Source organism: Neoarius graeffei, chromosome 17 (genome assembly GCF_027579695.1).
Source record: "Neoarius graeffei isolate fNeoGra1 chromosome 17, fNeoGra1.pri, whole genome shotgun sequence".
Lineage (NCBI taxonomy): Eukaryota > Metazoa > Chordata > Actinopteri > Siluriformes > Ariidae > Neoarius > Neoarius graeffei.
The window spans coordinates 4,060,839-4,085,333 of NC_083585.1; the positions used below are offsets into that span (position 1 = coordinate 4,060,839).

A 24,495-nucleotide genomic window follows, 5' to 3' on the forward strand; every position below is an offset into this window, starting at 1 on the left:
AGAAGCCAACAGGACAACATCATCCGCAAAAAGCAGAGATGAAATCCTGTGGTTCCCAAACAGGATTCCTTCTGGCCCCTGGCTGCGCCTAGAAATTCTGTCCATAAAAATTATGAACAGAACCGGTGACAAAGGGCAGCCCTGCCGGAGTCCAACATGCACTGGGAACAGGTCTGACTTACTGCCGGTAATGCGAACCAGACTCCTGCTCCGTTCGTACAGGGACCGGACAGCCCTTAGCAAAGAGCCCCGAACCCCATACTCCCGAAGCACCCCCCACAGAATACTACGGGGGACACGGTCGAATGCCTTCTCCAGATCCACAAAGCACATGTGGACTGGTTGGGCAAACTCCCATGAACCCTCGAGCACCCTATGAAGGGTATAGAGCTGGTCCAGTGTTCCGCGACCAGGACGAAAACCGCATTGTTCCTCCTGGATCCGAGGTTCGACTATTGGTCGAATTCTCCTCTCCAGTACCCTGGAGTAAACCTTCCCTGGGAGGCTGAGAAGTGTGATTCCCCTATAATTGGGGCACACTCTCCGGTCCCCTTTCTTAAAAAGAGGGACCACCACCCCAGTCTGCCACTCCAAAGGCACTGTCCCTGACCGCCACGCGATGTTGCAGAGGCGTGTCAACCAAGACAGCCCCACAACATCCAGAGACTTGAGATACTCAGGGCGGATCTCATCCACCCCCGGTGCCTTGCCACCGAGGAGCTTGCAAACCACCTCAGTGACTTCGGCTTGGGTAATGGACGAGTCCACCTCTGAGTCATCAGCCTCAGTCTCCTCAGTGGAAGACATGACGGTGGGATTGAGGAGATCCTCAAAGTATTCCTTCCACCGCCCGACAATGTCCCCAGTCGAGGTCAACAGCTCCCCACCCGCACTGTAAACAGTGTTGGCAGAGTACTGCTTCCCCCTCCTGAGGCGCCGGACGGTTTGCCAGAATTTCTTCGAGGCCGACCGATAGTCCTTCTCCATGGCCTCCCCGAACTCCTCCCAGTTCCGAGTTTTTGCCTCCGCAACTGCCCGAGCTGCAGCACGCCTGGCCTGCCGATACCCGTCAGCTGCCTCGGGAGTCCTGGAGGTTAACATGGCCCGATAGGACTCCTTCTTCAGCTTGACGGCATCCCTTACTTCTGGTGTCCACCACCGGGTTCGGGGATTGCCGCCACGACAGGCACCGGAGACCTTGCGGCCACAGCTCCGAACAGCTGCGTCCACAATGGAGGTAGAGAACATGGTCCACTCAGACTCAATGTCCCCCGCCTCCCTCGGAAGCTGGGAAAAGCTCTCCCGGAGGTGGGAGTTAAAGACCTCCCCGACAGAGTGCTCGGCCAGACGTTCCCAGCAGACCCTCACCATACGTTTGGGCCTGCCAGGTCTGTCCAGCTTCCTCCTCCGCCAGCGGATCCAACTCACCACCAGGTGGTGATCAGTTGACAGCTCAGCCCCTCTCTTCACCCGAGTGTCCAAGACATAGGGCCGGAGATCAGATGAAACGACTACAAAGTCTATCATTGACCTCCGACCTAAGGTGTCCTGGTGCCACGTGCACTTATGGACACCCCTATGCTCGAACATGGTGTTCGTTATGGACAAACCGTGACTAGCACAGAAGTCCAATAACAAAACACCACTCGGGTTCAGATCGGGGAGGCCGTTCCTCCCAACCACGCCCCTCCAGGTGTCACTGTCATCTCCCACGTGAGCATTGAAGTCCCCCAGTAACACAATGGAGTCCCCAGTCTGAGCACTCCTCAGTACCTCTCCCAGGGACTCCAAGAAGGCCGGATACTCTATACTGCTATTTGGGCCATAGGCACAAACAACAGCAAGAGCCCTCTCCCCAATCCGAAGGCGCAGCGAGGCGACCCTCTCGTTCACTGGGGTAAACTCCAACACATGGCGGCTGAGCTGGGGAGCTATAAGCAAGCCCACACCAGCCCGCCGCCGCTCACCACGGGCGACTCCAGAGAAGTGGAGAGTCCAGCCCCTCTCGAGGAGCTGGGTTCCAGAGCCCAAGCTGTGCGTGGAGGTGAGCCCGACTATCTCTAGCCGGTACCTCTCAACCTCCCGCACAAGCTCAGGCTCTTTCCCCCCCAGCGAAGTGACATTCCATGTCCCAACAGCCAGCCGCTGCGTCCGGGGATCAGGTCGTCGAGGCCCCTGCCTTCGACTGCCACCCAATCCACATTGCACCAGTCCCCTACTGCTACCTCTGTGGGTGGTGAACCCACAGGAGGTCACGTCACCTCTTCGGGCTGAGCCCGGCCGGGCCCCATGGGCAAAGGCCCGGCCACCAAGCGCTCGCATACGAGCCCCAACCCCGGGCCTGGCTCCAGGGTGGGGCCCCGGCTGCGTCATCCCGGGCGACGTCATGGTCCTCGGATTTTTCTCCATAGGGGTTTTGGTGAACTGCTCTTAGTCTGGCCTGTCACCTAGGACCTGTCTGCCTTGGGAAACCCTGACAGGGGCATAATGCCCCCGACAACATAGCTCCTAGGATCATTCAAGCACACAAACCCCTCCACCACAATAAGGTGGCAGTTCAAGGAGGGGTAGTAGGGTACTGCTGTAAACGCCAGCTTTAGATCAAATTTAGATCAATTTGTTTCCTCACTGTTTATGTTTACAGCAGTAGTAGGGTACTGCTGTAAACATAAACAGTGAGGAAACAAATTGATCTTCAGTTAACAAAACAGAACATTAACTGCCTTCTCTATATTTTAATAGTAGGGTACTGCCATGAACATAAACAGTGAGGAAACAAGCAAGTTTGACTACTGATCGAACTGCCTCAGTGCATCGGATTTCTCCTTAATGTCAGCCTTCAGGCCAACCAACTCCTCCCTTTTTTCTTTGGCTCGACGTCTGAGTGTGTTGGATTTTGTTATTAGAGTTGCCATTTTTGTTCCACCAGAATTTTCTGCTTTGTCAGCCATCTGGTCCGCTTCATTTTGTAGACCATCACATACACTCACTCTCACTAGAGGTCCTCATAACCAAGTCAAACAGTTGCAAAAGTTGCTTACCAATTACAGTATTAATTTCCCATTTACATGAAACACTGAAAACAAGACGTTTATCCTTATCTTAATTTGTTAGGTTGGTGGAAGCCTACCTTGAAGTTTTCCAGCAAGTCCTCAGCAGTTGAGTGGCCCATATACTGTGATCCGAGATACCGGGACTGCACTCGAGAACCAGTCTCATCCGTCACCCAATACCTCACGTGAATGTCGAGCTGCTTGCGCTTGGTGGTTCGATTCATAGACTCATCAAACATGACAACGAAGCTGCCTTGATTGACGGTAGCCAGAAGTTCACGTTTGATAAATGGAGCCAGACCAAATCGCGCTAGATACGATGTCTTGTCTTTCCCACAAGTAAACGATTTGGCATACTCGGAATCAGGGAACATTGCCTGGAAGACTGCGCCCACACCTTCATTTGAAGTGTATGAGTGGTGTCGGGTAATCGTCTGCAGAACCCACAGTATTTCTGCCTTCAGCGTAGCGGTTGGGGCGAATGCCGCGAAAGCACTTGTGCTGGGACCCGGAGACGCTAAAGCTGGCGTTGCACTTTTTGTGACCGTAGAGGCGAACATTGGCATGGGGACTGTTGTTGCCCGACTAGCAGCATAGCGCATATGCTTTTCCCCTTTCGAGTGAGCGTCAAGGGCTTTACAGCCCATTGTTGTTAACTTGATGTCTTTCCGACATACCTTACATCTCACTTCATATTCTGAAGTTGCTGTTGTTAGCCAACTTTTGTATTTTGGCTCCTCAAGCCACTTGTTACTAAACTTACACTTCCCCATCTCCGTTCATGTTCAAGTTCAACCACTTCTTCCTCGTCTGCTCTACTCTCAATGGTTCTACTACATGGATAAAAGAACACACTGCCCCCTGTGGCGTGGTTCCTGCGCTATTAGAACTAGTGCTAGACACACAACGGCTCTTGTGCTACTTGTTCAGCATCTTGATAACAAACGACGCTGGTTGAATAAATAACGTTAGCGCGGAAAAAAAATCCAGACACGTTTTTTTTTTTTCATTTACCGTAGGCTACCCGGATGAAATTTAATACCTCCCATGTGAAATTTAATACCATAGCTCAAAAAATAGCGAAATATAATGCTTTTTAAGACCTTAAAAAACACATATTAAAAATAAGACTTTTTAAGACTTTTTAAGGATCCGCGGAGACCCTGTAGGATCTAAATGTGATAGAAATGTGAAATTAATGTGTATTTCCTTCAGTGGATTCTGGTTTATCAGAAACCACTGTTGGCTATGTAGAAGCTGTATTTATTGATGGTGCTGCAGCTGCACATATGTTGAAACCAGGTACTGCTAAAACCTTCCAGGCTTATGCTGACAATGTGTTCGTACCATACATACTATCACAGCTGACAGGTACAAAACGCATTGACATTGTTTGGGAGGTGTACCAAACAAATAGCCTGAAAGCCATGACCAGACAGAGGAGAGGAAAGGGGACCCAAAGAAGAGTTGAACCAGGCACTCTAATGCCAAATAACTGGAAAGACTTCTTGTCTGTGGAAGAAAACAAAGCCGAATTATTTGAATTTCTCTCTCTTCAAATAGAAAATATACAGTTAAATCCTGAGAAAGAAGTCTATGCCACAAAAGGCAACACCGTCCTCTGTTCTCCTGTAGGCTGTGATGTCAGTCTCCTGGTTTCATGCACTCATGAGGAAGCTGATACTCGTCCGTTTCTTCATGTGGCAGATGCAGCCAACAAGGGAGCCAGAAAGGTGATGGTGCGAACTGTTGACTCTGATGTGGTCATCTTGGCAGTGGCTGTCTTTCAGAAAGTCAGTCTTGAAGAAATGTGGATTGCCTTTGGAGCTGGTAGCAATTTCTGTTATATAGCCATTCACAAGGTGGCTGCTGCACTGGGTCCTTCCACTTGTCCCGCACTTCTAGCATTTCATTCTTTCACCGGCTGCGACACAACTTCCTCATTCTGTGGTCGTGGTAAAAAGACTGCCTGGGATACATGGCGTGTATATCCAGAGGTTACAGAGGCTTTCCATGAAATGTTGCAGATGCCACAAAAGTTGAGTGATCTTTCTTTGTCTACACTGGAACGTTTTGTCGTGCTTATGTATGACAGAACAAGTGCATGCTTAGATGTGAATGAGGCAAGGAAGCATCTTTTCACCCAGAGGTCAAGATCACTGGAAAACATCCCCCCCTACACAAGATGCTTTGAGGCAACACATAAAAAGAGCAATGTACCAGGCTAATATATGGAACCTTGCTTTGGTTTCTCAACCATGTTTGCCCAGTCCATCAGACTGGGGATGGATTGACACCGATGCTGGATGGCAGCCACTTTGGACAACACTCCCTGAAGCTTCACAGGCTTGCTATGAACTTGTGCACTGTGGTTGCAAAAAGGGTTGTACTGGGCAGTGTAGATGTAAAAAGGCAGCCTTAAAGTGCACAGCACTGTGCACATGCTCTGGTGACTGCAGCAACTAAATCAGTGTTCTGTAGTTACAATTTGTAGGCCAACATTGTAATCCCCAAAGGTCAAGGCCCTTAGAATAAATGTAGATACTATAGTGATTTTAAAATGTTCTTTATGGAACCTGTTCAACTGTTTACACTGCATTTAGAGTTTTGATTGTAGTTTAAGTTTTTGATTAGTTAAAGTTTATAATTTCTGACAAGTTGAAGTATATTTCTGTCATGTTCATATGGAATTGTTTCTTACAATCCAAAACACATGAGATTTTTATATAGATTTATCAAAATGTGGGATGTTTCCCAACCTTGCCTGTTCTCCATGATGTTGACCTCTCAGAATGATATCAGTATCAAAAATGGGTTTCTCATGTACAGAATAATAGAAATACAAATTTAGTTTACATTTCTATCACATTTAGAACCTGAGGTACACCCGTTTCTAATTTTATGCATAGAAATGCATTATGCTGGAGGTCAGTGACCTCTAGCTGACCCCAGAGATGACCTGTAAGAGTAATATCAGTATCAAAAATGGGTTTCTCATGGTCAGAAACAAGGAAATACACATTAACTTCACATTTCGATCACATTTAGATCCTAAGATACACCCGTCTAGAATTTCATGCATAGAAACTTCAAATTTCAAAGGTCAATGACCTCTACCTGACCCCTGAAGTTACACCTAAGAGGAATATCAGTATTATATGTGATTTTTTCATGTCCAGGCACATGGAAAAACACATTTATTTTACATTTACATCACATTTAGATGTTAAGATACAGCCTTTTCTAATTTCATGCATAGAAATGTGATATCATGGAGGTCAACGACCTCTAGCTGACCCCAGAGGTCAAACTGAGAATGCCTCCACGTCTCAAATTAAAGCTTATGCCTTCAAGAACAAACCCTGAAAGTTTCATGCTTTTTTCATTTTGTGCACAATTGTTATGCTTAACAGGCCCACTAAAATGCCGTTTTAGTGATTGCTTTCATGTGACTGTCAAAGTTTAGCTCGCTGTCAATGAAAACACCAAGATTTTTAACCATTTCTTTAGTTTTAATCCCTTTTGTGTCAAGAATAGTGGTAATCCTGAGTCTTTCATCTTTTTTTCCAAATAGAATTACTTCTGTTTTATCTGTGTTCAGCTGAAGAAAATTTTGTGACATCCAGCTATTGATTTGATCGATACACTGGTAGAGACATTCAAGGGGGGCATAATCATTAGGTGACAGAGCAAAATAAATTTGGGTATCATCTGCATAGCAGTGATACAAAATTGAATTTTTATTGATAATTTGCCCAAGTGGGAGCATATAAAGGTTGAAAAGTAATGGTCCAAGAATCGACCCCTGGGGGACACCACAGGTCAAGGACATTGACGTTGAGGAACAATTTCCCAGGGTAACAAAGAAGCTTCTATCTTTTAAGTATGATTTTAACCAATTGATAACTTTACCAGTCAATCCAACCCAGTGTTCAAGTCGATATAGCAGTATGTTGTGATCAACAGTATCAAAAGCTGCACTGAGGTCCAGTAATACCAGGACCGATGTTTTGCCTGCATCAGTATTAAGACGTATGTCATTTATAACTTTAATCAGCGCTGTTTCAGTGCTATGATTGGCATGAAATCCTGACTGAAAATTATCAAAACGGCTGTTTGATATCAAGAAGGCAGTTAATTGATTGAAGACAATTTTTTCCAGGATTTTCCCGATGAATGGTAGATTTGATATTGGCCTGTAGTTATTTAACACTGAAGGATCCAGATTATTTTTTTAAGAAGGGGCTTTACAACAGCTTTTTTTAGGGACACAGGAACAACGCCAGTCTCCAAGGATGAATTTATAAGTTGAAGCACATCTGTAATTATAAGATGAAGAACAGACTTAAAGTTGGTGGGCAGAATGTCCAGTTCAGATGTTGAGGAACTGAGATTTTGTACAGTTTTTTCAAGAGTCTCATAATCAATTAAACAAAATTCTGACATTGTGTTGAAGTTATCTATCTGTGTCATTGGTGATTGCAGTTTTTCAATTTTTTGCAACTGAGATATATTATGAGAAATATTCTGCCGTATTTTATCAATTTTACCTTTGAAAAAGGATGCAAACTCATTGCATTTATTAACTGAGAGAAGTTCAGGTGCTAATTGTGGTGAGGGATTAGTTAGCTTCTCTACTGTTGAAAATAGCACACGGGCATTGTTCATATTCTTGCTGATGATGTTGGAGAAGAAAGACTGTCTTGCTTTATGAATTTCATAATTATAATTACAAAGCATCTCTTTATGGATTTGATAATGGATGTGAAGTTTAGATTTGCGCCATTTTCTTTCAGTCTTTCTACATTCTCTCTTTAGCAGTTTAACAGCCGGGTACTGCTTCCATGGTGCTTTCTGCTTATCATTGACTCTTTTTATTTTGAATGGAGCAATATCATCCATAATTTGGGTCATATTTAAATTAAAAAATTCCAGTAAATCATCTACAGAGTCTGACATTTTGGTTGAGTTCTGAGAGAGAGCTTGCTCAAAAAGAGCACATGTTGTCTTTTATGACTCTCCTGCCTATAGTCGTTGAGCTATTGGGTCATTCCGTGCCAACTCACCTAAGGGTCCCCACATCACCGTCTCAGATTTTGCTCAAAAAATTCTATAATCAAGAATCATATGTTTGTACCACACATGCAAAATATTAGCTCCCAATTCATTGTAGTTTTGGAACTACAGGCCTTTGAAATTTTGATGTCAAAATACCACATGACGAAATGGCTCTTTCCCCAACTTCAGAGACCCATAACTTTTTATTGCAGCTATCTAGACAGTTGTGTTTGCAGATTCTTACTGAATGATACCCACTCTTTTCAAATCTGTTGCCACAAAGCCTCTGAAGGACATACGTTTTGCATAATGGGAAGCCAAAAATGACGTTTTGGCCAAAATCACTTAAAATTCATTAAAACTCTAGGGGGCATAGTAGAAATATGAAGCTAGTTAGATTTTTTTCCTCACTACATAGTAATTGTAGGGTTGTTATCTGTTCACAGAAACATATTTTGCCATGAAATTTCAATTCCTGAATTTAAAAAAAAAAATTTAACATCTTATGTCCTTTCCGAGGGGGCTAAAATAGGGCATTTTTGCCATCTTATTTGGTCATGTGGCTAGGGGTTTAGGATCTTCTAATTTTTTGTGAAGATGCTCTCATATAAGATGTAACTACTCCCTGATTTTTTTTAACAAACGCCCCTTGCTTCATATTTTAATAATTTGTTTTGTACATGGACAGTTTCATCATTTTTCACTTTTTTCCACATTCAGAACTCTGTAACTCTAAATTGGAAGATTCCTACTAGCAGCTATTTCAGATTTACATACACTGACACACAAATTTTCATATTTTAGTAGTAGTATGCCCAAGAAATTCATATTTTTCTTTCTATTGGGACCTAAAAACAGCTATTTGGCCAAAAATGACAAAAACGCTGGGCAGCTTTTAATAAACAAGGGAATAATGAAGGGGTGTTTTGCACACAAATTAAGGCTTATAAGAACCTAATCTAGGCATACACATTTCCTGAACAACTTTTACTGTATTGTATAGTATTTTTTGCAATTAGAAAATTTTAGGTATAATTGCAATTTTTGTTGAATATCCTTGGAAAATATAGAAAAATAACAACAAAATTCTGGAGTAGTATTTTTAATATACTTCAAGGTTGTGTAAGCACAAAACATTTAGCAATGAGGTTTTATTTACATATTAACACATTCAATGATCCATGATCATGATGTTGAAAAACATCACAAGATTTGTACATAATTTAAAGTCAAATATGGGCATCCGTGATAATGGGTAATTCATTCACAGGCAGTACAGTTTCATGTGATGTGCTAAGACACTCATAAACTGTCATCTAGTAGTACATAAGTTAAAACTTAAGTCTTTCACAAGTTTGAAGTCATCCTCTGTTAGTTGGTATTGGCGTCCCCCACTTTTTATGTTTGGGGCCTCTACCACACAAAGGACATGAAGCAAAGGCACCCAACATTCATCTTTCCTGCTTTGTGGTGGCCATGAGAATGTGTTGCCTCGTCCTTGTCTCATGAAATTGACATACACATCATTTTCTTCTTCATTTCTGGTGACAATATTTCCAATGTACCATTTTCTGTCATAAACACAGGCAATATATTTGCCCGGCTGGTACATATTTGGTGCAGATTGGGACATTTGGCTTGGGGCCTGTAACTGGGACTGTAAAACTGGTGTGGTTTCAGGTCCTATGTCAACTACCGATGATGGTACCACATCAGAAGAAACCCTTCTCATCTCCAGCTGAGTGGGTGCAATTGGGCTAAGGATATCATTGCTAATATATATATATATATATATATATATATATATATATATATATATGGATAGAAAAAGTCACCACATCTTTAATTTATGAGGAAAATAGCCCATTCCCTCCAGAACTTGAAAAATATCAAGTCAACATTTTTGGCCAAATAGCTGTTTTTAGGTCCCAATAGAAAGAAAAATATGAATTTCTTGGGCATACTACTACTAAAATATGAAAATTTGTATGTCAGTGTATGTAAATCTGAAATAGCTGCTAGTAGGAATTTTCCAATGTAGAGTTACAGAGTTCTGAATGTGGAAAAAAGTGAAAAATGATGAAACTGTCCATGTACAAAACAAATTATTAAAATATGAAGCAAGGGGCGTTTGTTAAAAAAAATCAGGGAGTAGTTACATCTTATATGAGAGCATCTTCACAAAAAATTAGAAGATCCTAAACCCCTAGCCACATTACCAAATAAGATGGCAAAAATGCCCTATTTTAGCCCCCTCGGAAAGGACGTAAGATGTTAAAAAAAATTTTAAAAATTCAGGAATATAATTTTCATCGCAAAATATGTTTCTGTGAACAGATAACAACCCTACAATTACTATGTAATGAGGAAAAAAATCTAACTAGTTTCATATTTCTACTAGGCCCCTTAGAGTTTTAATGAATTTTAAGCGATTTTGGCCAAAATGCCATTTTTGGCTTCCTATTATGCAAAAAGTATGTCCTTCAGAGGCTTTCTGGCAACAGATTTGAAAAGAGTGGGTATCATTCAGTAAGAATCTGCACACACAACTTTCTAGATAGCTGCAATAAAAAGTTATGGGTCTCTGAAGTTGGGGAAAGAGCCAATTTCGACGTGGTGTTTTGACATCAATATTTCAAAGGCCTGTAGTTCCAAAACTACAACATAATTGGGGGCTAATATTTTGCATGTGTGGTACAAACATATGATTCTTGATTAGAGAATTTTTTGAGTAAAATCTGAGACGGTGATGTGGGGGAGTTCCTGAAATTTAGGTGAGTTGGCACGGAATGACCCTATTCTGAATGTGAGGAGACATAGAAACTTCAAAGAAAACACAGAAATGATCAGATAAGGCCAGGTCAACAACAGTATTAGAAACAGTAAGACCCTTTGTGATGACGAGGTCAAGAGTATGACCACGAGAGTGGGTCGGTCCCTGTACATGTTGTACTAGGTTAAAGTTATCAATAATTGCAAGTAGTTCTTTGGCATAAATGTTATCAGTATTATCTACATGCAAGTTAAAATCCCCAGATATAATAAGACAATCAAACTCTAAGCAAATGACTGATAACAGTTCACCAAACTCTTCAAGAAAGACTTTGGCTGAATGTCTCGGAGGCCTATAAATAGTTAATAATAATATGTTAGGAGAGCATGTAACAAGTGCACATAAGTGTTCAAAGGACATAAAATCACCAAGTGAGGATTGTTTACATTGAAAAGAGACTTTGAATATATTTGCGATCCCTCCACCTTTCCCTTGTCGGGTAACATTCAAAAAATTAAAATTTGGGGGAGCTGCTTCAATAAGGGTGGTAGCACTATTTGCTTGATCCAGCCAGGTTTCAGTTAGAAGCAAAAAATCAAGATTGTGTTTACAAATAAGATCATTAATTAAAAATGACTTGTTTAAAAGTGATCTAATGTTCAGAAGAGCTAGCTTTACAGAAATTCTAGAAGTAATATCTGGTTGTGCATTCTGATGCTGTTTTAAAACAGGAAGGAGATTAGATTGGTTCACCCCCAGGGTTAAATGTGCTCTATGTTTTCTGTTTCTTATCAACACAGGAAGTGTGTCAACATCGGGTCCCAGCTTGTTTTCAACACTACACCCATTTGCAGGGACCCAGAGTACATCAAACAAGACTTTCTAAATGTTCCATTTGGTTTGAGGGTGAAAGGATTGGAGATGACATGTATCTTTTGGATGGTGAAAAAGATTTGTAGCCAGCTGAAAGTCCTGGACGAACACAATTTTGATGAACTGGGTACACTGCTTGTCGCGACAGATTTGGACTGGAAAAAGAGAGTGTAGCCATTGGGAGCAATTTTTTCATGCTATTTGGGAAATCCATCCGAGGAGAAGTGGAGTCGTCTGTCCTTGAATGTTGGGAGGCCTGCAAGTCAGATGTTTGTGTGTCCTTGATGATGACTTGCAAAGATGATTGTTTAGGCTTTGTAACTATGTCAGTCTGCGACATCTTATCAACTGTTTTCCTCATGCTGGCTGAGAAAAGATTGCAAGTTTGTAGTGGTCTGCTAAGACTTTGGCTCCAATCCAGCTGAGTTCAGTGCTATTTGGCTTGTAAAATTCTTTGCGATTCCAAAAAAGGTTAAAATTGTCTATGAAGTTCATACCAAATGAAGAACAAGTTTTTCCAAGCCAGGTGTTAAGACTGAAGAGTCGAGAAAAAGCAAAACTTCCTCTCACTGGGAGTGGGCCACTGATAAAAGATTGAATTCCAGTCTTATAAAGCTCAGAAAAAAAGTTTTCTGAAATCATCTTGGACAAACAGCTGTTCTCTGAAAACATCATTTGCGCCCACATGCGCAACAATACGTTTAATAGTTTTATGCTCGGACATGAGTTTCAAAATGCTGTCTTTGGTGTCAGAGATGGATGCATTTGGAAGACAACAAATAATCATCTCATAACCTTTTAATTGTCTTACAGTGGAATCACCAAGAACAAGGGTTGTGGGATCAGGTGGTGTTACGAGCTGCTTTTTGCCTCTTCTCACAGCTCTTCGATCTTGGTGTGATCTCTTTTTACTATGTGTTTGTCCACTTGACAAATCCTCTTCCACATCCCTGAGGCATTCAAATTTGTTCTGAAGCCTTATGGGCTGTGGATTTTCCATAGGATTGTAGATCCTATTGTAATTTGTAGAACGAGCTGGTGTTGAAGTAATTACTCTTCTGTTTTTGGGCTTAGCACCCATCATTTGCCAGTTTTCAGTACTCACAGCTTGAGTTATGAATTCTTCCACTTGATCTGCAATGTCCTCAGTCTGTCGGAGTGCAATCTCTGCATTCTCAGCCACTGTTTCTGTACTCCTTTCCTGAGATATCGGTTTTAATTTGTCCGTCTTTGGCAGAGCATTAATCTTTGATTCCAGAATAGAAATCCTCTGTTCTAATTCCATGCATTTTCTGCAGGATTTTTTGCTTCCTGGCATTTAAAAAAAAAAATAAAATAGTGGAAATTAAATTAAAATTAAAAGCTTATAAAGATGAAAAATAAAATGAGAAAAAAAATAGTGGAAATTCAATGAGAAAGTAAAGTATAGAAATAAAGATTAAGAAAGCAGGAGCAAAGCAAAGAAGCGTCCTACTCGCTTGAGTAGGAGGGGCAAAAAAAAAAAAACAGAAGGGAACCACCACATGAAGTCTTCCCCATTGAAGGATCTCATCCATGCCCTCGCTACAGCCCAGCAGAACCAGAATCAAGCGCTGACCGCCCTCCGGAAGGAACAAGAGCAATGCTTTGAAGCCTTGATACTGGCCCAGCAGGAAGATCGCCAATCATTCCGGCATCTGCTTGTGTTGTCGGGGACCTCGACCGCAGCGGACCCTCCCCACAGCACCCTCACAAAGATGGGCCCGTACAACGATCCGGAAGGCTTTAATTGCTCACTTCAAGCCAGCAGCCGAAGTGTGGGGGTGGCCAGTCGAGCAGCGCGCAGCATGCCTACTTCCGCTCCTGACTGGCGAGGCACAGCCCGCCACACAGCAGCTCGCTGCCGGCAGCCAGCTCATATACACCGACCTGAAGAGAGCCATCCTGCAGTGTGTCGGCCACTCTCTGGAACAACATCGCCAGTGCTTCTGGACACGGACATTGGAGGAGGTCAGCCGGCTGTTCGCATTCGACCAATAGCGGCTGAGGGTGGAAGACCATGACACTAACAGGATCATCGATCTGGTGACACTGGAACAGTTTATCGCTCAACTTCCGGAAGGAATGGCAGACTGGGTCCAGCGTCATCGCTCAGGGTCCCTGGAGCAATCCATCAAGTTGGTGGAGGGCCATCTGATGCTGGTTCCGACAGCAGGCGGATGGGTCGCCTCTTCTCCCTTCTCTTCCCGTCCCCACCCCATTCCCCCACCACAGAGACGGGGGCTGGCTCACTGCACCAGTGGTGTCCTCCCGTATTCTCCTTCCGCGTCTGTGATTGAGGAATCACACAGTGACTCGAGCAGCCCGGCGGTCCTGGTACCCAAGACTGATAGATCAGTCCGGTTCTTTGTAAACTATAGAAAAAAGTCAACGTGGTGTCTAAATTCGACACATACCAAATGCCTTGCATTGATGAGTTGCTTGATCGGTTAGATGCTGCTCACTTTTATTCGACACTGGATTTAACAAAGGGATACTGGCAGATCCCCTTGACTCCTCTATCCTGAGAGAAAATGGCCTTTTCCACACCGTTTGGATTACACCAGTTTGTAACGCTTCTTTCTGGGTTATTTGGGGCTCCCGCCACATTCCAGCAGCTCATGGAGAATATCCTCCATCCCCAAACTGCCAATGTGGCAATGTACCTTGACGACATTATCGCGTACAGCAACGATTGGCCTCGGCACCTTGAACACCTTAGGGCTGTCCTAGAGTCACTGAGGCATGTGGGTCTCACAGCTAACCCCCAAAAAATGTGCAATTGGGTGGGTGGAAGTACGGTATCTGGGTCATGGGCAGGTGTATCCCCAAATTGACAAGACTGCTGCGATTGCGGCTTGCCCGAGGCCCAAGACCAAAAAGGGGGTGAGGAAGTTCCTGGGGCTGGCTGGCTACTATCCTAGGTTCATACCTAATTATTCAGATGTCACAAGCCCACTGACTGATCTCACTAAAAAGGGAGCACCAGATCCGGTCCAGTGGACGGAGCAGTGCCAACAGGCTTTCACCAAGGTAAAAGCTCAGTGTTTCCGCTATGTACAATTGGCTGTGGCGGGCCGCCGCACCTTGATTTTTGCCGCCGCACCTTCAGGCATTGAATGCGCATTTCGACCACACAAGGCAGTAGCGCCGTAAGCGGCAGCGCTGCTAACAGTAGAAGAAGTGAACACACACACACAACATGGACGAAGACGGTGAAGAGGAAATATTTTCGCCCCCAGCCAAATTCAAGGCACGGATTTGGGAGCATTTTGGATTTACCAAACAACAGGTAAAGGCGGACCTGGACATGACACACGCAGTATGCAAACACTGCCGAATGAAAGTTAAGTACTGTGGCAATACTACAAATCTGCACCTCCACATGACCCGACATCACGCTAGCATTTAGCAAGTAAAGAATGCTAGTGGTAGCACAACGACACAAGCAAATCTGACGGCGGGGTTTCAGACGAAATTTCCCCCAACATCACCATAGGCTCAAAAAAAATCACTGCAGCACTATTATCTTACATATGCAAAGACTTGCGTCTGTACAGCTCAGTTGAAAACGAAGGCTTCCGAGAACTAATTGAGGAATGTGAACCACGCTACACTACAGCCTTGTTAAGGCCATGTTTTAAGTTTACTTTTATCAAAGCCATCTTTTTTTGCACTACAACCTTGTTAAGGCCATGTTTTACATGCACTACAGTGTAACTGTTGCTCTACAGCAAAATAAAAAATAACATTTGGGTATACATATGTCTGTTTTCTTAAAAATGTATGTTAAGTAATGTGAAAAATCGGGATACGTATCGCCTTGAAGACCATGTATCGGGATGCACATGTATCGCAATACGTATCGTATAGTGACCCCTGTATTGTGATGTGTATCGTATCGCGAGGTTGTTGGCAATACCCACCCCTAGTTTCCTCCGGGTGCTCCGGTTTCCCCCATAATCATGTGTTGTGAGATTTATGTTCAGGGGGTGGGGGGAATTTAGTCTCCCTGACTGTTTTCTAAACTGCCTTGCTCTGCAAGTTATGCTTGTTCTTTCAAGACTAGGTTTATTCATTTATTCCCTAACAAAGGGTCACCATTTTAGAGAGTGTGTTTTGTCAAAAAATTTCTCAGAATGCTCCCGTATCCTCGTACTGGGGTGGGACATCTGAGCGCAGGTCTTGCCACCGCACCTTCAAACATTTTCTAGGGGAAACACTGAAGCTGCAGTGTGTGTGTGGTGGTGGTGGGGGCTTTTACACTCCCCTGACTTCTCTCTCCCCTTCATTTTACAGACAGACGCATCGGACAGAAGGCTGGAGGCCGTTTTGTACCAGAAGGTGGAGAGCAAGGAACTGTAAATCAGCTGCAAGCTCTCGATGCACGAAAGTATGTACAGCACCATTAAAAAGGAGTGCCTGGCCATCAAGTGGGCGGTCCTCACCTTCCAATACTACCTGCTGGGGTGCCCTTTCACTCTCTGTTCGGACCACATGCCCCTCCAGTGACTCCACTGCATGATGGATGCCAATGTGCGGATCACCCATTGGTATCTCACCCTCCAGGAGGTTACATGGTTACATTCGAGGTGGTCCACAGGCCAGGGCACAGATGGTGGGAGTCCACTGCAGGATGGATGGCTCCCTAGCCCGAGTCAACCGGTGGGGGTATGTGGCAGTGGGGACATGGCCTAGCAGCAGTTTGAGAATGGAAGGCGGGTCCAAGGTTTCTTTATTTGTACCATACCATAGTACTGGTAAATTCGTTGTGCAGGCAGGAATTCAGCGATCCCAATACAAAATAACAGCTATGTAAAATACATTGTAACAGACAAGACAACAACAGTGCACACATCCTAACATACAATCCTTAAAAGTGTGATCTTTAAAAAGTGCTTCATCATCAATTGTTCAGTATGAACAAAATTATTCACCTCTGGGCCTTACTGTTCAGCAATACAATTGCTGTTGGTACAAAGCTCTTTCTGTACCGTTTTGTCCTTCCCTTAGGGACCCCAAAACGACATCCAGAGCGAAGGAGTTGGAACTCACCATGCAAAGGGTGTGAGCCATCTTTAAGAATACAGGTAGCTTTACGTTGTAACTGTATGTCATAAAGAGAAGACATGGTGGGTTGAGGCTTCCCAATTAGCCACCCAGCCCATTTATTTGGTTCAGGGAGTTTTTGTCCTGTAGTGACAGATTACCAAACCAAGACACGAAGGCAAAAGATAACAATGACTCAATAAAAGCATGATAAAATAGGGTCAGCATAGTTTTATCAATGTTAAAATGGAACAATTTCCAAAGATAAAACAACCGCTGATGTCCCCTCTTGCATACTGCTTTGCAGTTCTTGTTAAAAGTCAATTTATCATCAATGACAATCCCAAAAGACTTGTAATTATCCATGCGTTCAACAGATTGGCCCTTGATGACTGTGGGATCATGGTTTGGAGCCTGATTTCTAAAATCAATAATCATGTCCTTTGTTTTGGATGTATTAAGCACCAAGAAAGAAAGATCATACCACCTAATACAATCCTCCAAGACTGGACCATGGCTGTATTCATTATTGTGTAACAAACTTACAATGACGGTATCGTCTGCAAATTTTAAAATGTGCCTGTTTTCATAGACACTCTTACACATATCTGTATAAAGGATAAAAAGTAAGGGAGAGAGAACACATCCCTGAATGAATAAGTTTAACTAGACAATTCCCCTGTGGGAAATCGTGAGAGTGATGTAGTGGCTGTAGCAGTCGCTATTGCAGGAGTTGTACTGTACTGTGTGAATGTGTGACTTGCTATGATGCTGCGATGCTATGATCATGTGTGTGTTTGAAAGAGAGAGAGCAGCCCCTCCCCCATCTGCTCCCTGACTGGAGCTCGTTGCCTTGGTGACGGTGCTCAGGTGCAGAGCAGAGACGTAAGATTACAGGCAAAGAGAGCTTTTTCTCAGATTTCCTTCTCCTCGAACAACAGCGATTTACACGAAAATGAAAGGAGGTATTCACAAAATTCTTTCACATTGAGCGCTACAAGGCTCTCATGAACACATTGATGTAATTTTTTTGTCCCTAGTGTAAAAAATGTGGACAACAGAGCGAGTTGAAAACAACTGACATTTCTGATTTTGTAGTAAAAGCACTGTCAGGATTATAATGGGAGTCAATGGAGCAGTTGGGCTGTGAACCTGCCACTTTGAGGCTTCTTGTGCAAAAACTGTAAATCCTATCGTTTAGGTAGACAAATCGTGTGAATCAAGACAAGTGTGACTCCAACTTTTGAGAAAATTATATGTGTAGAGTGCAGAGCATTTTTTAAGGGTTTTCCACTAGAAGACCAAATAGTCTGGGCAATACAATCACAGGCCCCAGAGTCCATGCGGCTGCACCGCTGCGGCATATTCTGTGATGCAAAATGGTTCACCAATCACCATGCAGACAAACACACTACAGTGACTACACAGCTATCAAGAGCAATTACCAAGCACAAATGTTACAGGGGCAAAGACAGGTTTTTAATTTGGGCACCATGGCGAGCCTAAAATTTTTTTTTACTATTTTTGCACATAGCGTGCCGAAAATTTTTGACGTATCATTTTTAGTAATTTTTTTAACCAATTATAAATATATGGAGCAATAAAAATAATAGAAATTACATAATCATGTGCAAGTATAAAGTAGTGCTGTATCTAAAAAGTCAAAAGTTTTCTCCAACATTCTGAATAAATAAAAAAGATAAAAATATTTTGTAAGCCTAATTATGATCACAGCATCTATTTGGGCGCACATCTATTTCAATTCAACTTCCAATATAATTTGGTATAAATTAATTTGGGCATAAATGAGATAAAAATAATTTTCACTTAAGTTTAAAAATAAGCTAGTACAAAGCAGATTACATAAAAGTCTCACATAAAATATGTAATAAAAATCCATAACGTACCTGGCAACTGTAAGGCAAATGTTGCAGACGACAAGTCAATGACCTCGACCTTGTCAACAATATCGTCTGATGTCTTCTGACTGTTCTGTCATGCGATAAACCTCCCCATTCCCCTGCCTGTAGACTTAATAATGCCATCGATTGTGCATTTTCCATGAATATATGAACTGCTGTTCTTATTATGTGATTTACCAGTTGTCTTAGGTCTACCACGATACGGCATGACGACCACTTGTCAATCTATACTATCAACAGTATCACAAACCGACAGCCACGTGTTATCATGAATCGTTGAGAATTTCACAACATAAACAAAGGAAGTATATTTTATGACATTCAGACGTCAGAGACTCAGACACGGTTTACGGTAATCGCTAGACGCATTTCATGTTCACTTCATGTTATGAAGCGACTGAACAATAAATTGAAATATATATGCCAAAAAATGACATTTAACAATAATTTAAAAATATTTTGGGTTCTCCACCCTTATGAAACAGGATATTTTCTTCTAATTTGGGCGATTTTCGTAAGTTCTATTTTGGGCCTTTTGACAAGCCCGTAATTTGGGCGCCATTATACGGTATGTAATTGGGGCTGTATTTGCCCTTGTGTTATGTCAAAGACACTCAAAGTTACACAGTAATGACATCGGATTCTGACATCAGCCATCTCAGTAACCAAATTTTAGTTTTGTTTTTCTTAATCAACACGATCTTGTGTGTATATCTTATAACATATATCTTCGTTTTCATTGATAAATGTATACTTACATGGTACTTGGTTAATTAACTGCAACTGATTGAACCAAATAAGACATAACTTGGTTTAAAATTTGGTCTCCCAGTGAAGCTGGTTTTGCATTGACGAGGAGACCAAATCTGGCCACTGGGAGAACATTTGGTCTCCCAGTAACTATGTTAAAAAATGCTCTGGGAGAGTGAAATTTGTGGCTGAAAACACAGTTTTAATGAGAAATTTTGAGCATTTTTTTAAAGCTGTGTACACTCGAGCTCGACTGCATAGACACTCATTATAAAGTCTGAATTTCTCCAGAATTGATCATGGTGATTGATCTGTGACTGATCAAAAAGTATAGAACCTAGCAAAAAAGTTGAATGCCAGATCCACACAGGAGAATTTTGTCTCCGTTTTAAAGTTTGAATCATGTTTCTAGGTGAAAGCATGCCAGAGCAGTGGATGTTTGAAAAACGTTGAAAATGTGCGATTTTTTTTCCATTTATTCCCATAGAAATGAATGGGAAATTTTGTGTGATTTTTTCGCGACTAAAAATCGTAGAATGCTGAACAAAGTAATAGCACACAGAGTCCAATCGAGCCGCACGTTTTGATGTATTGTTTGTCTGTGTGCGATGTACGGTTATTGGGTTATTCGAAATCGAAATTTGTACGGAAGATGAATAAGTTTAAGAAGAAGAAGAAACACGCAGAAGAAGAGTTTGCAGTGCCTAATAAAGCCCTGCGTATAAAACCAGCCCTGAGTTAAAGTAAGAGGTTTCATTGCTGCCAGAGCTAATTGTTAGACACAGTTCTCTCTCTGCAGGGATCAGAGGCTTCGAGCTCAACACCATACGATTCTTCCAACAACAAGACCTCCCGGTTCGGGAAACCATGCCTAAAACAGTCCCCTATGATTTCATCCATTTTCATTTTCAGTGTGTAAAGCTTTCTGCTCAACACACTGCAGAGGGGGTGGTTCTGCCTGATTAGCTTAACAATAATAATAATAATAATAATAATAATTTTAGAAAATAAATAAAAACCCCGAGGGAAAAAAAAAAGTCTGTGAGAAATCAAGTCGGAATTTTGAGAAATAAAAAGTTGGAATTGCGAGGAAGTTGCAATTTAGAAGAAAAAAGAAAGCGATGGAAATGAACTTGAAGTGAAGATTTAAATACTTTCAATATACAACTAAACAGGTTAGCCAAACTACAACTCTCTCCTGAGTGGATAAATAGTGCACTATCTAGGGTGCACACGGCATTATTTCATACTTAACGGAGTTCCTAAAACAGTAAAGTGGAGATATATTTGGGATTCGACCACACACCTTCAGTTTAACTTACCTCAGGGTTTTAAATCCTCAGAGCCAGACACAATAATGTGTTTTTATTTTTATAACTCGAGGGGCTAAAGGGTTTTAAATCCTCAGAGCCAGACACAATAACGTATTTTTATAACTCGAGGGGCTAAAGCGGCTCAGACGAGCAGCGGTTTTTTCTTCTCCAGTGTTTTCTGGCGGTTGGAGAAGCAGCTACTGGACGCGTTACCGCCACCACCTGGACTGGAGTGGAGTTTCAGGGTGGAGGACGCCGATCCCAGCCGAACCCAAAAGCCAGTATCTCACTGGGCTGCGACAAATTGCGAACGTCCTGCGCGAGAGAGTTTCAAAAGTGTCTCGAAACATTCGCGGGGCTTCTCAATTTCCTCGCATGAGTCGCAAAGTGTCGCTCCTTCATCGCTGATATTTTGAACATGTTCAAAAAATGAGTGTGACAAAATTTCTCTCAAAATAGCCGCAAATGCAAAGCTGTCACGAACCCTTCTCAAGTCAGTTTCCGTGAGACAGGAAGTGCGAGTTCTTCAGCCAGTATCTCACTGGGCTGTGACGGCCTGCGGCTAGTTGGAGACACAACAATTGCGATAAAATATGTGAATATCAATTCAGTGTGATTCCAAGTGAAAATTGTCGCTAATTCATATATTTTATCACAATTTTTCTGTCTCCAACTAGTCGCAGGCTGTCGCAGCCCAGTGAGATACTGGCTTAACCCTCACACACTTCTACTAATAACAATTATAATGTAATTTTAAAAAGTGTCATGTTGCATGCCTGGACCCATTTGGTTGTTCTGAACATGTCCGAATTGGGTTTTTTGTTTGTTTGTTTTCTGCCAGAAGTTAAAATTCTCTGGGGCTGGAATAATAAAGACTCCTCTGAGGCACATAAAGCCAGCATCTATTTGAACTGCTGCTCATACAGCATCACACACCTGCTATCTACCCATTTCTATATGTAGGAACTCATAGACATTGGGCTAGTGTTACTTGCAGTTGACACCTCTCCCTTCCTTACTTTTGACATCAGGATTTGGACTCATAATCTCGAGATGATAGGGTGAATGCTTCTCTGTTGCACCAATGCCCAAGAAGCTCCATCCATCCATCCATCCATTATCTGTTGCTGCTTATCCTGTCCTACAGGGTCGCAGGCAAGCTGGAGCCTATCCCAGCTGACTGTAGGCGAGAGGCAGGGTACACCCTGGACAAGTTGCCAGGTCATTGCAGGGCTGACACATAGACACAATCATTCACGCTCACATTTAGAGCCACCAATTAGCCTAACCTGCATGCCTTTGGGGGAAACTGGAGCACTCAGAGGAAACCCATGCAGACACAGGGAGAACATGCAAACTTCACACAGAAAGGCCCCCATCAGCTGCTGGGCTCGAACCCAAGACCTTCTTGCTGTGAGGTGACAGTGCTAACCACTACACCACCGTGCCGCCCCCTGCCCAAGAAGCTTTCTGTCAAAATCTTGTTGATGTCTACAAAAAGTGTCCGTCCAAAGGGAAATTCAGTGTTGGGCAGTAGCGTCACTACAAGTAGCATCATTATTAACTTAACTAAATTTCTCAGTAACATCACTATTTACTAAATCAAATAGCTTTTCAGTAGCTTAACTCTTTTATTGATCAAGTAGCATGGCAATGGCCAAACAAGCTACTTTTTTATTGGGTATTTCTGTGATAAACACAGTGGAGCAGTGGAGCAGCTGCCTGCAGTCTAAAATTATCTAAAATAACAGCAGGAACTTATGTATAACAAATACTTATTTCCCAAACAAGGAAAAGCACAAAGTCTCCTGGATGCAACCCAGATCACATCGATGGCACCAGCTTGACCTCGTCATTACTAGAAGGAAAACCCTCCAAACGGTGCACAGCACACAGAGCTATCACAGCGCTGACTGTGACTCCGATAATTCCCTTGTTATCAGCAAAATAGCACTACAAGGAGGAAAACTGCTGCACCATGTGAGGCCTAGGAGTCTCCCAAGGATAAACACTGCCCGTACTAAAGACATTGACAGCAAAAACAAATTCCATTCCCTTATCAACGGCCTTAGACTGGCCAGGGATGTTGTGTCAGCAGAAACACGATGGCAGCACCTCAGCGCTGCTATATACAAGTCTGCTATAGATAGTTTTCACATGTCACAGAGTCGGGGATTCCCTGGTGGCGGCCATCTTGGGGGGCTAGCTTACCGTACGGGTCACTGAGCACACATTGTAGCGCGCGAGTTACATTCATTTATATATTATTTACATTTATAGTTACATTACTACTATTTAAAGCTAGCAATGGTGCACACCTGTTGTATTCACGGCTGTTGTAATAGGTCAACTGATGAAGTCAAGCGGAGCTTTTATGTAATTCCCACTGTACGGGAGCACGAAGGCAAGCAGACAAAGAAACTCAGCATACAAAGGAGGAATCAATGGCTTGCGAGAATCAACTGCAAGGATTTTCAGCCTTCCAAACACAGCAGAGTCTGCTCCGATCATTTTATAAGTGGTAAGTTGTTTAAATAAACAATCAATTGTGTTTAAGTTTGTTTTTGGAAACAAAAACATCGTGTAAACAATCTCTAGAGAATGCCTAACTGGAACCGCCGAGTGTACGTTTACATTGTAATGTACACTAATATCGCTCATGCAAGGGTCATTTTTGAAAAACATTTTAGGTCTATTCTGTATGATTTGATTTGTGTTTAATCAACTTATTACGGTTGCATAACATTCATCAGTCTATTTAATGCTAGAATATATAAAGGTGTTGTTAGGGTTTTGCTGGGATTCGAACCTGGTTCGGTGGTGTGATGATCCAGCAAACCCCCACTAGGCCACCAGGGGAATGACTCAAATGCAGAGGCGTGAGGCAGAAGTAGAAAAAGTAACAAAAGGTTTATTTATACTATATACAATCCAGGGCAAAACAAAAAAAAAAAAAAAAAACAAAGAGAATAATTCAAAAAGAAAAAGGCAAAAATGCAAAAGCTCAGAAGATCCACAAAACACAGTACAAAGGAAACTGGAGATAAACATAACAGCACAAAGACTCCGTGACAAGAGGACTGAACTCAGGGGTATAAATACACAAACTAATTAAGGACACAGGTGAAGATAATTAGGACTAACAGGCAATTAACAAAAACACAAAACACAGGAACAGTGGCGGCCTCTAGAGGCCAAAATAAACAAGACACGAAAAGGAAATAACAGCGGCCTCTAGAGGCCAAAACAGTCCAAGTCCTAACAGGACCCCCCCCCCCAGGAGCGTCTCCTGATGTTCCCAGGGCGATCCGGATGGGCCGAATGGAAGTCCCGACACAGTTCTTTATCCAGGACATCCCGAGCAGGAACCCAGCAGCGCTCCTCAGGACCATAGCCCTCCCAGTCCACCAGATATTGCAACCCGCCGCGGACCCGGCGGGAGTCAAGCAGGCGATGCACAGTGAACACAGTCTGCCCCTGGAAGATGCGGGGGGGTGGGGGGTTCCTAGGGGCAGGGGCATACGTAGACGTCAGTACAGGCCGCAACAGGGAAACATGGAAAGTGGGGTTGATCCTCAGAGTCCGGGGCAACTGGAGCCGGTAGGAGACAGGGTTCACCCTGCACACCACCTTGAAGGGGCCAATGTAGCGAGGAGCAAGCTTGCGGTTCTCCACCCGCAGTGGAA

General features: G+C 42.9%; 1 pseudogene; it reads right to left on the bottom strand.

Moving 5' to 3' along the window:
* The window catches only part of LOC132901311 (zinc finger protein 850-like), a 495,238-nt pseudogene extending 474,240 nt beyond the window's left edge, over window positions 1-20,998 (bottom strand).
* Between the last annotated feature and the right edge of the window lie 3,497 nt (window positions 20,999-24,495).